Here is a 15,624-nt window from a genome sequence, read left to right on the forward strand (position 1 = left end):
TTAAGTCAACAACGTGAACATAATAGAGAAAACAAAGAGAATTACATTCAAGAAGATGAGCCCTTTGACTCGGAGCCACCACCAATCGGAGCCACCACCAGTGGAATTGTTGTGTACTAGTGAGGGTGAATCAGTTAAGAAAACAGGATCCACCATGTTCTCAAAATATAAAGTGACAATTTGGGGGATCAGAGGCATGCTCACATCCGAAACCCCTTCAAGAATTCGTTCCACCAGACTCGTGGCAGGCCTACTCTCTGCCTCATCTTGGATACACTAACATGCAACTTTGAAAATTTTTGTGACTTCCTCAACACAAGCTTCCTTGTTTAACCTTGTATCTAACAGGCTAAGGATATCACCTCCCCCCATAAGAACATTTGCAACCAAACCTGCATGTACTCCTTGAATCTTCACAATGTACTACATTTTTCTTTTTCCGTAGACTAATTCAAAAAACATCATTCCATAGCTATAAACTTTTGCTTTGGCTGTGACAGCCACCCCCAATATCCATTCTGGTGCTAGATACCCAGGTGTCCCTCTTATAGTCGTCAAAACCCTACTAAAGTCTCGACCAACAAGCTTTGCCAGACAAAAATCTGCAATTTTTGGACAGAATCCGGCATCTAAAAGAATGTTTTCTGGCTTAATGTCACAGTGAATGATTCAGCCCCTACACTTCTCATGAAGATAAACCAAACCTCTTGCATGCAGTTCCAAGTGCAATTAGGTACCTCGTTTTCCAGTTTAAAACTTGTTTTTCATGGAAAAGATGGGTGCCCAGAGAATCGTTTGCCATGTAATCATAAACCAGCAACTTATATTTACCTTGAGCACAGAATCCACGAAGGCGTACAAGATTAATGTGTTGGATGGTTCCGATGGTGCTAACCTCGCACCTGAACTCTTCTCTCCTTGAAAACCAAGCGAAAACCACCTCCTGCTGTTGAATCATAAAAGTGACCCTCTTGAACTCAGCTACCGCAACCATCTCTCTACCGCAACGGTTCAGCACCCGGAGTCAATCTTATTCATCAGCAATTGCATCAGCAACCGGAGTCAGCTACCGCAGTCAACATAGCTAGATTACTGTATTTGTCTTTTATGTAATACACTCTATTATCCAGTATGCCTTGCACGGCTGCTTATAAAGTTGTAATCTGGTGTAGTTTCTAAGTCTCTATAAATAGAGACTTACTCTCTTTGTATTAAAATACCGATAACTTGCAATCTATTCTGAATACATTTCTACAAGTTATCTTCTTCATTTCTCTATCTTTATACTCTTCACGTCTTACTCTCAATTGTTACTGAAACATACCTGATTATAACCTCTCTCCGGAGCAAGTCTTTGAGACTTAATCACTAAGTTGATCTTCCTTATTAACTCGGTTTGATTGCATTCCGTGTTATGAATCAACTCAAGTGTATACTTGATATAACAACTGTTGTCATTTATCTTCCTTTATATTTCCGCAACTAACTCTCTAACTAATTAACTCTAACTTATTAATATTATTGTTGAGATTTTAGATCCTTTGAGATTAACTATTCCGTAATATATACTTGTTCTAACTTTTGTCCAAGTGTGTCTCCAAAGTTTTTCTCTCAACACCTGCCAATTTGTTAGAGAAAGTTTTGGTGGCTATTTGTAAATCTTTATACACAAAAGCCACCAATGATCCCTCCATTGCCGTCTTTCCAACACATATAAAGATTTACAAATAGTGTACCTCCCACAGACCCAACAACAACACCCATGGTGACCAGATTACTCTTCTTGTGATGTCGAAGATCTTTAGAAGCGACTTTGACAAAAGTTGTTTTCCTACTATCATTGTCTTTGGAGAGGTTCAAGAGATCTCCATCCCAAACCAAACACTGATTATCAACAAAAGAGTAAGCATTACATGAGCAATTGTTCAGGTGGTACGACATTCTCCTGCACTCCCAACTGTCGTAGAGTTATTTGGTGGCAGACTCTTGATACTAATAATGAGAAAATCAGGCTTTTCCACGTTTCTCCCACACTGCAAATTGGTTTTTCTCACACATCCACTAGAGAAATCACTATAATTCCAGTCACTCTCAGATCTAGGCTTGTAGCCAGTCATGCAATTACAGAAAGATAATCCTGACTGCCTTCAAGTCCCAAAAGACCCACACAAAGCATAAACATCACACGGCGTTGTAGGTTCAAACCAAATTAAATTCAACTCTTTGGCATTATCCAACCATGCCATTTGTTGAACTTGACCAGAAACATCCATTATAAATATAGAAATAATGGAAGGATTATACACAAAATAAGTGAAGTAACTCTCGTTCTCATACGTATTGTAGCTGTAATTAAATATGTTATCCAACCTCATTTCAGTTACTAAGTCAAACAAATTCTATAACGCCCGTAGATCCGGACTAGCTAATTTAGAGACAATGAGCATCAAAAATGAGTCTTTGATGGAATATTATTTAGGAGTAATCTTAACCAAGTTCTAGAATATGTCACAAGGGTTCCATACATATAAAAAATGCCGAAATCCGAGTTATAACGAATAAGTTATGGCCCGTCGAAGTTTCGCGACAAAACCGGCACGACACTACGCGACGTAAATAGTGAATTTACGAAAGATGACTTTTTGGACTTAGTGATCTAAACAAAAGTTGTAGTATACGTTAAAACGAGAGCGTGCATAAAAAGAACGCCTAAATCTGACTTCGTATGAGGAAGTTATGATTTTTCTAAGATTTAGCCTAGCAGTGCACGACCCGAAACTCGAATTTTAGATCGAGAGGTTTTTGGCCAACGCGACCTAAATAAGAATTGAAGATCTCACTAATAGGAACTCAACGAGAAAAAGACAGACGAAAAAGGAACCAGTATGTAGAAGTTATAAATTTTACGCGGACATTTAACAATGTAGTCAGCTTCTACGGTTAAATTTAAGATCGATCGAGTATTAGCCGACGGAATCAAAAGGAAAGTTGTAGATCTTATTTTTTACCTACGCGTGGATATAAAGAACGTCAAAAACGGAGCTCGTATGCGAAAGTTGAGGATTTTAGAAGTCGGAAGTGTGTTGTGCGAAAATGGGTGATGTGGCACAATCTTGACCATTGCTTTCTCCCCAAGTCTTGCCACCAGATGGTGACATGTGGCACCAAGTTCAACCATATTTCACCCTATAAATAGAACCTCTTCCACCCTCATTTTCTTCACACCTTTCCCATTCTTTCTTCTCTCTACACTCTCTCTAAACCTCCCAAAAAAAAACTCCCCTAGCGCTAGAAGAAAGCCCCGAAGCGCTCGACGGCTCTGAGAAGAAGAGCTTTCAGCTCGGAAAGTCCTGCCCCTGCAGAGCCCGACTTCTATCCAAACCCCCTCGTAGGTAAGATACGCCTACATAATTTTTAATATAGCTTTTATTTAAATATAGTAACGTTATTAGGACCTTATAATAATTATTTGAGCTATTATTATGGGTTATATAAGTGTCGTTATAATATCTTTTTAACTACTCGCGGTACGGGGAATCTGGTTTAAAGGGCCACATATGGTTGTTGGATTTCAGACGTGCTATATGACAAAATGGTCCTGCCCTCCGGTGTTTTATGTTTGGCCCATTTCTGTACATAGTGGTTGGAAAATATTGTTTAAACGCTTATATAATAATAATAATGCTAAGATTAATAATTGGTCACAGTAAATATTAGACTAAAATTTAGCGATAATAATGCTAGGTTTCGTCGAAGGAAAATAGAATCGTTAAAAGTGAAGCGCTGCCCGAGTTTGGAATCATCACTTTAACAAGTGAGTGCATAGTTACTTTCATCTTACACGTAGATATGAAGTATTTTATATACATTACGTGCTATGTGTGCATATTATTTGAATACTTGCTTTCTATGCTGGATGAATGATTTTATACATGTTTTAAATAATTTAAACTGTATATGTATTTTATATCTACGAATATGTTGGGTAAAACATGAGTAGATGAATGATGAGAGATGAAAGATGATATGAGTGAACATTGGCAGCTATAGACTTAGTGCCTAACAAATAACATCGACATCTATGGACTTAGTGCCTATTGAATAAACGTTGGTAGCTATGGACTTAGTAGCTGTTAGATAAACGTTGGTAGCTATGGAGTTAGTACCTATTAGATAAACATTGGTAGCTATGGATTTAATACCCGATGAATGAACTTTAGCAGCTATGGAATTAGTGCTTTATGAACGAGCATTGGCAGCTATGGACTTAGTGCCAAATGTTGGTATTGCAGGGAAAGCTTAAAGTGGTATGAAGGCTTTTATGAGATAAAACAAAACATAGGACAGGGGCAAAAATGGGTAAATGCTTCACTGTTTTATTCACTTTCACAGTAAACAAAAGAAGTCACACACTACCAACGTACACCATCACCTTTTAAACTAATCAAATGTAGAAAAATAAGGAAACTAACTCACACTACCCACTAGACTCGGTACTAAAGCCAACATGGCCGCAAACTTATTCAAACTCTACTTTTGACCACTACTTTCACCAAAAATAATTAAAATAACACATATCAAAACATTTCTGGATTAAGTCAACAACGTGAACATAATAGAGAAAACAAAGAGAATTACATTCAAGAAGATGAGCCCTTTGACTCGGAGCCACCACCAATCGGAGCCACCACCAGTGGAATTGTTGTGTACTAGTGAGGGTGAATCAGTTAAGAAAACAGGATCCACCATGTTCTCAAAATATAAAGTGACAATTTGGGGGATCGGAGGCATGGTCACATCCGAAACCCCTTCAAGAATTCGTTCCACCAGACTCGTGGCAGGCCTACTCTCTGCCTCATCTTGGATACACTAACATGCAACTTTGAAAATTTTTGTGACTTCCTCAACACAAGCTTCCTTGTTTAACCTTGTATCTAACAGGCTAAGGATATCACCTCCCCCCATAAGAACATTTGCAACCAAACCTGCATGTACTCCTTGAATCTTCACAATGTACTACATTTTTTTTTCCCGTAGACTAATTCAAAAAACATAATTCCATAGTTATAAACATTTGCTTTGGCTATGACAGCCACCCCCAATATCCATTCTGGTGCTAGATACCCAGGTGTCCCTCTTATAGTCGTCAAAACCCTACTAAAGTCTCAACCAACAAGCTTTGCCAGACAAAAATCTGCAATTTTTGGACAGAATCCGGCATCTAAAAGAATGTTTTCTGGCTTAATGTCACAGTGAATGATACAGCCCCTACACTTCTCATGAAGATAAACCAAACCTCTTGCATGCAGTTCCAAGTGCAATTAGATACCTCGTTTTCCAGTTTAAAACTTGTTTTTCATGGAAAAGATGGGTGCCCAGAGAATCGTTTGCCATGTAATCATAAACCAGCAACTTAGTTTTACCTTGAGCACAGAATCCACGAAGGCGTACAAGATTAATGTGTTGGATGGTTCCGATGGTGCTAACCTCGCACCTGAACTCTTCTCTCCTTGAAAACCAAGCGAAAACCACCTCCTGCTGTTGAATCATAAAAGTGACCCTCTTGAACTCAGCTACCGCAACCATCTCTCTACCGCAACGGTTCAGCACCCGAAGTCAATCTTATTCATCAGCAACTGCATCAGCAACCGGAGTCAGCTACCGCAGTCAACATAGCTAGATTACTGTATTTGTCTTTTATGTAATACACTCTATTATCCAGTATGCCTTGCACGGCTGCTTATAAAGTTGTAATCTAGTGTAGTTTCTAAGTCTCTATAAATAGAGACTTACTCTCTTTGTATTAAAATACCGATAAGTTGCAATCTATTCTGAATACATTTCTACAAGTTATCTTCTTCATTTCTCTATCTTTCTACTCTTCACTTCTTACTCTCAATTGTTACTGAAACATACCTGATTATAACCTCTCTCCGGAGCAAGTCTTTGAGACTTAATCACTAAGTTGATCTTCCTTATTAACTCGCTTTGATTGCATTCCGTGTTATGAATCAACTCAAGTGTATACTTGATATAACAACTGTTGTCATTTATCTTCCTTTATATTTCCGCAACTAACTCTCTAACTAATTAACTCTAACTTATTAATATTATTGTTGAGATTTTAGATCCTTTGAGATTAACTATTCCGTAATATATACTTGTTCTAACTTTGGTCCAAGTGTGTCTCCAAAATTTTTCTCTCAACACCTGCCAATTAGTTAGAGAAAGTTTTGGTGGCTATTTGTAAATCTTTATACACAAAAGCCACCAATGATCCCTCCTTGCCGTCTTTCCAACACATATAAAGATTTACAAATAGTGTACCTCCCACAGACCCAACAACAACACCCATGGTGACCAGATTACTCTTCTTGTGATGTTGAAGATCTTTAGAAGCGACTTTGACAAAAGTTGTTTTCCTACTATCATTGTCTTTGGAGAGGTTCAAGAGATCTCCATCCCAAACCAAACACTGATTATCAACAAAAGAGTAAGCATTACATGAGCAATTGTTCAGGTGGTATGACATTCTCCTGCACTCCCAACTGTCGTAGAGTTATTTGGTGGCAGACTCTTGACACTAATAATGAGAAAATTAGGCTTTTCCACATTTCTCCCACACTGCAAATTGGTTTTTCTCACACATCCACTAGAGAAATCACTATAATTCCAGTCACTCTCAGATCTAGGCTTGTAGCCAGTCATGCAATTACAGAAAGATAATCCTGACTGCCTTCAAGTCCCAAAAGACCCACACAAAGCATAAACATCACACGGCGTTGTAGGTTCAAACCAAATTAAATTCAACTCTTTGGCATTATCCAACCATGCCATTTGTTGAACTTGACCAGAAACATCCATTATAAATATAGAAATAATGGAAGGATTATACACAGAATAAGTGAAGTAACTCTCGTTCTCATTCGTATTGTAGCTATAATTAAATATGTTATCCAACCTCATTTCAGTTACTAAGTCAAACAAATTCTATAACGCCCGTAGATCCGGACTAGCTAATTTAGAGACAATGAGCATCAAAAATGAGTTTTTGATGGAATATTATTTAGGAGTAATCTTAACCAAGTTCTAGAATATGTCACAAGGGTTCCATACATATAAAAAATGCCGAAATCCGAGTTATAACGAATAAGTTATGGCCCGTCGAAGTTTCGTGACAAAACCGGCACGACATTACGCGACGTAAATAGTGAATTTACGAAAGAGGACTTTTTGGACTTAGTGATCTAAACAAAAGTTGTAGTATACATTAAAACGAGAGCGTGCATAAAAAGAACGCCCAAATCTGACTTCGTATGAGGAAGTTATGATTTTTCTAAGATTTAGCCTAGCAGTGCACGACCCGAAACTCGAATTTTAGATCGAGCGGTTTTTGGCCAACACGACCTAAATAAGAATTGAAGATCTCATTAATAGGAACTCAACGACAAAAAGACAGACGAAAAAGGAGCCCGTATGTAGAAGTTATAAATTTTACGCGGACATTTAACAATGTAGTCACCTTCTACCGTTAAATTTAAGATCGATCGAGAATTAGCCGACGGAGGAAAAAGGAAAGTTGTAGATCTTATTTTTTACCTACGCGTGGATATAAAGAATGTCAAAAATGGAGCTCGTATACGAAAGTTGAGGATTTTAGAAATCGGAAGTGTGTTGTGCGAAAATGGGTGATGTGGCACAATCTTGGCCATTGCTTTCTCCCCAAGTCTTGCCACCAGATGGTGACATGTGGCACCAAGTTCAACCATATTTCACCCTATAAATAGAACCTCTTCCACCCTCATTTTATTCACACCTTTCCCATTCTTTCTTCTCTCTACACTCTCCATAAACCTCCCAAAAAAACTCCCCTAGCGCTAGAAGAAAGCCCCGAACCGCTCGACGGCTCTGAGAAGAAGAGCTTTCAGCTCGGAAGTCCTGCCCCTGCACAGCCCGGCTTCTATCCAAACCCCATCGTAGGTAAGATACGCCTACGTAATTTTTAATATAGCTTTTATTTAAATATAGTAACGTTATTAGGACCTTATAATAATTATTTGAGCTATTATTATAGGTTATATAAGTGTCGTTATAATATCTTTTTAACTACTCGCGGTACGGGGAATCTGGTTTAAAGGGCCACATATGGTTGTTGGATTTCAGACGTGCTACATGACAAAATGGTCCTGCCCTCTGGTGTTTTATGTTTGGCCCATTTCTGTACATAGTGGTTGGAAAATATTGTTTAAACGCTTATATAATAATAATAATGCTAAGATTAATAATTAGTCACAGTAAATATTAGACTAAAATTTAGCGATAATAATGCTAGGTTTCATCGAAGGAAAATAGAATCGTTAAAAGTGAAGCGCTGCCCGAGTTTGGAATCATCACTTTAACAAGTGAGTGCATAGTTACTTTCATCTTATACATAGATATGAAGTATTTTATATAAATTACGTGCTATGTGTGCATATTATTTGAATACTTGCTTTCTATGCTGGATGAACGATTTTATACATGTTTTAAATAATTTAAACTGTATATGTATTTTATATCTACGAATATGTTGGGTAAAACATGAGTAGATGAATGATGAGAGATGAAAGATGATATGAGTGAACATTGGCAGCTATAGACTTAGTGCCTAACAAATAACATCGACATCTATGGACTTAGTGCCTATTGAATAAACGTTGGTAGCTATGGACTTAGTAGCTGTTAGATAAACGTTGGTAGCTATGGAGTTAGTACCTATTAGATAAACATTGGTAGCTATGGATTTAATACCCGATGAATGAACTTTAGCAGCTATGGAATTAGTGCTTTACGAACGAGCATTGGCAGCTATGGACTTAGTGCCTGTCATATAAACCCTGGAAGCAAGGGACTTCAGAATGAACGAATGCAGGATAGATGACTCTTAGGGTAGACCCTTAAGAGTGAGGAAGATAATGGGGATGAGTAATTGAGTTGATTGTTTGTTGTTTAAACATAATAATTATATTATTGTGGGTTGAAAACTCTATGTACTCACCAGGTTTCATAACCTGACCCACTCAAGCTTATTTGTATCACAGGTGTCGATACGAAACTACTTTACACTGAGAGATTTAAAAGAAATGTAGATCACTAGTGTAAATGAATGTAAACTCTGTTTATGCTTATGTTTCTTTATTGACGATGACATCCCAAGGTTTTGAAAATGAATAAAAACACATTTCTTCGGAAATGCTTTGATAACGTATTTATCATATTTTTCTGGGAACAAATTCCGCAACATTTTTATTAAAAGAGGTACTCTGATTTTTATAAAGCATAAACAAAATCGGTCTTTTTTGGCCGTGAAAATGGGGATGTCACAAATTCCCATTCCAAGCCCCACTACTCCAGTATTGCTGAGACCCATTCCACTTGCTTACATACTCTTGACTTGACGGATAAAGCTCCAAAGTGAAGAGTCCTACACCAGGATCTTCGTTGCTTCTCCATGATGTAAGAACCTTGCTCGTTTTTGTTTTATTATTATAACCAAGTTTAGCACCAGGTAACCAAGTATGAGTTGGGTGGTCAAAACTTTGCCAAAAAGGTTAAACTGAATTTGAGCTGTCAATCAAAACTATTATGGTCCTACACTTAAATAGGCTAACCACCTTTATATATGAGCCTACCACTTAGATAAACCCAATATACTATTATGCAAGCCTAAAATGTTGAGCAAATCCAATATAATAATTAGTTCCAACATACTTGATAGACCAATCACACTATATAGGTCCGATATGTAAGATAACTAATGAAAATATATTTTTTTACTCATGGAAGTACACTAATTACTAACATATCTTAATCCTTTTAAAATAAATTTAATACTAAATAATAACAATGATCATAAATAACCAAACTTTATATCCTTAAACACTCAAAGCTTAAATGCTAGAATAACAACATACTTCCAATCTCATTAATCATCGATTTTCAATTTAGTCGACTTCCATGTAAATTTTACATCAGAGTGTAACATTTGGCTCATTAACTTTACGTTCCAATGAACTTCATGTGATTCAATCTTAACACATGTTGTTGCTAAATACATTTATTGAACTTTCTATTTTATAAATCTTCAATAGCGAAATGTTATCTCTATATGCGTCTGCAATGACCTTCTACAACGAAAACAACCTTGTGGTTGCAAAGCGAACCTTCAACGAAGAGGCTTTTAGTGTCAAGTTTGTCGCTTGCAACTAGACCTAATTACTTTTAGAGATGACAAGTGACGTCTCTAAAGGTCATATTTCTTGTAGTGTTTACATCTTGTGACTTATTTGAAAGGGAATGTCACTAAGTAAATGGTAACAGAGTTTCACAATTGTTCTATCTAGGAACTCAATTTTTCTTTCAAGTAGTTTAAGTATTCAAATTTCATACGTTGTATTTTATTATACTTTTGAATATGGTTGTCTTTGGCTCGCCACATCTAGCTAATAAGCTAGTTTATTTTTTGAGTTTTTTTAACTTTTCATTTTGGCAAACCCAAAATTAGTTTATAAGCTAGCTTTTTTAAAAAAGGCTACGTAGACTAACTTTTCATGAACTTTTTAAAATTTTCGAAATATACACTTCATTAATTATAAAAAAAAACATACTTTTCTAAATGTATTTTTATGTCCTTTTATATTTTACAGCTAACTGATTAGCTAATTTTTACCAACATCATTTTTTGTCAGCTAGCTTATAAGCTAACAACTAGTTTATAAGTTAGTAGCTAGCTTTTCTCTCCAACATAGTCTAAATGTTACCGATGTGCTGAATAAGGCAATAATTTGAATGTGGGACCTTGAAGTTGGTGCGATGGTCTTACCCCAATAACCATTACAAAATCTTTTGGGGAACAGGACTTGCAAGCGAATTCCCAGATCAGTTAGTAGAACTGAAATGAATCTTGGCTCTATGCTCATAAATTTGTGCATTCCTCTAACAATATATAATACATAACAAGTTATATAGCGAATAAGTTTTCATTATAACATGCTTTTTATTGTTTCTTCTATGTTATCTGGGACGAAATAATTAGAGCTAGGTAGGAAGTTAATGGTAGAGGGTTGCATGCTAACCCATATGACAATTAACAGTGACCCATTGTTTATATATTTGCTTTGTCTTAATGGAGAAAGCAAGGATGTCAAGTCCCACCATGAAGAAATTTTGACTTTGCATTTACGTCTATGATGGAAGGGGGGTGGATGTGACTTGTCATACATTTGAAATATAGGTGATTGATGAACCATTCCACTGTCAATTTGTGTATTTGGTTCAAGTTATCTAAAAGCTTCAAAGTCTTGGGTAACAGTCTTTTAACTTTACAACTTAGGAGAAAGGACTTAGAATGAAAGAAGATTTTCATTTTATATAGACTGACTTGTATGGCCATTATTTCAAGCGGGTTTATCAAGTTAGAATACTATTTTTGTTGACTATCAACCTATCATGCATAGCCTCTCAGATGTCAGTTCTATAAAACCCAATACTGATAACATGTTATAATATGATATTTGTCATCTCTCTTTCTCTCTATCTATCTCCTTGTCGAGATTTTGTACAAGTCATGTGCTTCACGGAAAGTAACATTTTATTGAGGGTTCTTGTCCTCTTGTGTTTCTCTCTTACCATAACTATCTCATCTGGAGCCAACACCATTTCTTCAAACCGGTCTCTATCAGGAAACCAAAGGATCATATCCGAAAGATACGAGTTCGAGCTGGGTTTTTTCAAAGCAGGTAAGTCTTCCAACTATTACATAGGCATCTGGTATAAAAAGGTCGATTCCAATCCTCCCACCATAGTTTGGGTGGCTAACCGAGAAACACCCATCTCTAATATATTCCAATCAGAATTAAAAATCATAAATGGTAACTTAGTGCTCTTAAATGAGTCCAAGTTCCAGATTTGGTCCACAAAAATCACCACCACCACCACTTTGAATTCTGCAATAGCTGTTCTTCTTGATGATGGCAACTTAGTTTTGAGAGACGGCACTTCAAATTCAATTGAACCTTTTTGGCAAAGTTTTGACCACCCAACTCATACTTGGTTGCCTGGTGCTAAACTTGCTTATGATAATAGAACCAAAAGAAGTCAGCTTCTTACATCATGGAGAAGTAATGAAGATCCAGCTGTAGGCCTCTTTTCTTTGGAGCTTGACCCGTCTACTACAGAGTACATAAGCAAGTGGAATGGCTCCCAGCAATATTGGACAAGTGGGCCTTGGAATGAGAATTGGCGCAGATTTGACAAAGTACCTGAAATGAGGTTGAATTACATTTATAATTTCAGCTATCATAAAAATGAGAATGAGAGTTACTTCACTTATTCTGTGTATAATACTACCATCATATCTAGATTTATAATGGATATTTCTGGCCATGCACAGCAACAAACATGGTTGGAAGCTACCAAAGAGTGGAATTTGTTTTGGACTCAACCTAGAACACAGTGTGAGGTCTATGCTTGGTGTGGGGCTTTTGGAATTTGCAGGCAGACTCAATTACCGTTTTGTAATTGCTTGATTGGCTTCAAGCCTAGATCAGAGAGTGAATGGAATCAGAGTGATTTCTCTGGTGGGTGTGTGAGAAAAACTGAGTTGCAGTGTGGGAGAAATATGGAAAAGTCTGATTTTCTCATGATTAGTGTCAAGAGTCTGCCTCAAAATAAATTCATGCCAGTTGGAAGTGCCCGAGAATGTCATACCATCTGTTTGAAGAATTGCTCCTGTAATGCTTACTCTTTTGTCGATAATCAATGTTCGGTTTGGGATGGAGATCTCTTGAACCTCTCAGAAGACAATGATGATGGGAAACAAGTCTATGTCAAAGTCGCTTATAAAGATCTTCCACATCATAAAAAGAGTAATCGGGTCACCATGGGAGCTGTTGTGGGGTCCGTTGGAGTTGCAGTTTTCGTCCTGGGTCTATTTTCGCTTTCGGTCTATAGAAAAAGGAGGATATCGGTGGGTAAGACGAGAATGGAGGGATCATTGGTGGCATTTGCATACAGAGATTTAAAAATAGCTACAAAAAATTTCTCGGACAAATTAGGAGGAGGTGGCTTTGGTTCCGTGTTCAAGGGGATACTGCATGATTCGTCTATTGTAGCAGTGAAAAAGCTTGAAAGCATCAGCCAAGGAGAGAAGCAGTTCAGGAGTGAAGTCAGCACAATCGGTACTATCCAACACGTTAATCTTGTACGCCTTCGTGGGTTTTGTGCACAAGGTAACAATAAGCTGTTGGTGTATGATTACATGGCAAACGGATCTCTGGACACCCATCTTTTCCATGGAAAACAAGTTTTAAACTGGGAAACGAGGTATCAGATTGCACTTGGAATTGCAAGAGGCTTGGTTTATCTACATGAGAAGTGCAGAGACTGTATCATTCACTGTGACATAAAGCCAGAAAACATTCTTCTAGATGCCGAATTCTGTCCGAAAATTGCTGATTTTGGTCTAGCAAAGCTTGTTGGTCGAGACTTTAGTAGAGTTTTGACGACCATAAGAGGGACACGAGGGTATCTAGCACCAGAATGGTTATCGGGGGTGGCTGTCACAGCTAAAGCGGATGTTTTTAGCTATGGAATGCTGCTTTTTGAATTAGTTAATGGTAAGCGAAATGCAGAGCAATCTGAAGATTCAAGGAGTCCATTCTTCCCTTGTTTAGTTTCTAGTGTTCTGAAGGTGGGAGGTAATATCCTTAGCTTGGTAGATAGTAGGTTAAACAGGGAAGCTAGTGTTGAAGAAGTCTCAAAAATTTGCAAAGTTGCATGTTGGTGTATCCAAGATGAGGAAGACAGTAGGCCTTCAATGAGTTTGGTGGAACAGATCCTTGAAGGGGTTATGGATGTGAATATGCCTCCGATCCCTCGATCTGTCACGCTCTTTGTTGATAACACCGAGCGTGTTGTTTTCTTCACGGAATCATCCTCAAAGGGGAGTTCAGAGGTATACAGCAGTTGTTCCCCCCAGTCGAAGAGCTCCTCTTCTTGAAGATAATTATCTTTATTTAATCTATTATATTCAAATAATTAGACATATATTGTATTGTACGTAATAGAATAAAAGAGAAAATGAATTTTTGTTGCAAGTGGATGTGGATCGATCATCATGACCTTTCAAACATGAGTTGGCCAGGTTTTGTAGTGAAGTTTGAATCGACTTGCTAAGAAGTATGGAAGTCATAATCATGGAGATGAGTAGTTCTTACTTCTTAGTGCGACCCTTCATTCACGTTACATTTTGGTCAAAGACACTATATGGACTTACTTTTTGTGAGTGGTTTTATTGTACTCATACAGACATCTTGGTAAATTAAAATAAAATAAAATAAAAAAACAAAATTTCATTCATATACTTACAAATTTTAAATATTACTTTTATGTTTTTACAAATTCATATCTATTTTTAAACTAATATTTTAATTAGTATTAAACCAATTTAATATTGAAAAACTCACATTTTTCCTCGATCAATCTCTACCTAGCGACTCATTTTTCCTCGATTAGCTCTCAAGTCAGGCGTGACCAACGACCTTACTCACTTAGCCCGTTGACGTAATTTGATCACTTTGATCGTGTGGACCACGTTAGTTATTGTGGTCTTTGTTTTTTTATATTCTTTCATTATTACTCCTTCTGAAATCGTTTGAATTACCTCCCAGGGTTATGTTGAGTGTCAAGTTGATCATACATTGGTTGTCAAAACTAGTACTATCGGCAAGAAAACTATACTTATTATGTATGTTGATAACATCATCCAGAGACGATGTACAATCAATTAGACTACTAAAAAGGAATTGTGCCCAAATACTTACTTCGAATGGAAGTTGCTCGATCCAAGGAAGGCATTGTCATATCCCCGAATGAAATACATCCTAGATTTCTTGAAAGAAATGGGCCTTCTCAAGTGTAAACGAACAGAATCTCCCATGGTCCCATAGTTATGGTCCGCTATTCATTAGATATAAGTGCACACTAATGCAAGATGACCTGAAATACTACAATCGAAACTCAACCACATGTTACTACTATTATGAAAAACTCACATTGATCGTGTGGACCGCGTTAGTTATTGTGTTCTTTGTTTTTTTATAGGCTTTCATTATTACTCCTTGTGAAATCGTTTGAATCGTCCTAACTCGTTACCTACCAAGGTTATGTTGAGTGTCAAGTTGATCATACATTGGTTGTTAAAACTAGTACTATCGGGAAGAAAACTATACTTATTATGTATGTTGATAACATCATCAGAGACGATGTACAATCAATTAGACTACGAAAAAGGAATTGTGCCCAAATACTTACTTCGAATGCAAGTTGCTTGATCCAAGGAAGGCATTGTCATATCCCTGAATGAAATACATCCTAGATTTCTTGAAAGAAATGGGCCTTCTCAAGTGTAAACGAACATAATCTCCCATGGTCCCATAGTTATGGTCCGCGATTCATCAGATATAAGTGCACACTAATGCAAGATGACCTGAAATACTACAACCGAAACTCAACCACATGCTACTACTATTATGGCTTGTTATTATGTTTTGGGCAATCTTGTCACATGGAGGAGCAAGAAACATT

The 15,624-nt window shown here is 37.1% G+C and overlaps 3 pseudogenes; 1 reads left to right on the forward strand and 2 right to left on the reverse strand.

Annotated features, from left to right (window-relative positions):
* On the reverse strand, positions 1–958 carry LOC145163785 (G-type lectin S-receptor-like serine/threonine-protein kinase At2g19130 pseudogene; annotated as a pseudogene).
* Positions 959–1,662: 704 nt separating this feature from the next.
* LOC145163786 (G-type lectin S-receptor-like serine/threonine-protein kinase At2g19130) lies at positions 1,663–9,492 on the reverse strand (annotated as a pseudogene).
* A 1,932-nt stretch (positions 9,493–11,424) lies between these two features.
* LOC145166152 (G-type lectin S-receptor-like serine/threonine-protein kinase At2g19130 pseudogene) lies at positions 11,425–14,140 on the forward strand (annotated as a pseudogene).
* The last annotated feature ends 1,484 nt before the right edge of the window (positions 14,141–15,624 follow it).

The sequence above is a fragment of the Lactuca virosa genome, chromosome 3 (assembly GCF_052849685.1).
Source record: "Lactuca virosa cultivar CGN04683 chromosome 3, Lactuca_virosa_CGN04683_v6, whole genome shotgun sequence".
Taxonomy (NCBI): domain Eukaryota; kingdom Viridiplantae; phylum Streptophyta; class Magnoliopsida; order Asterales; family Asteraceae; genus Lactuca; species Lactuca virosa.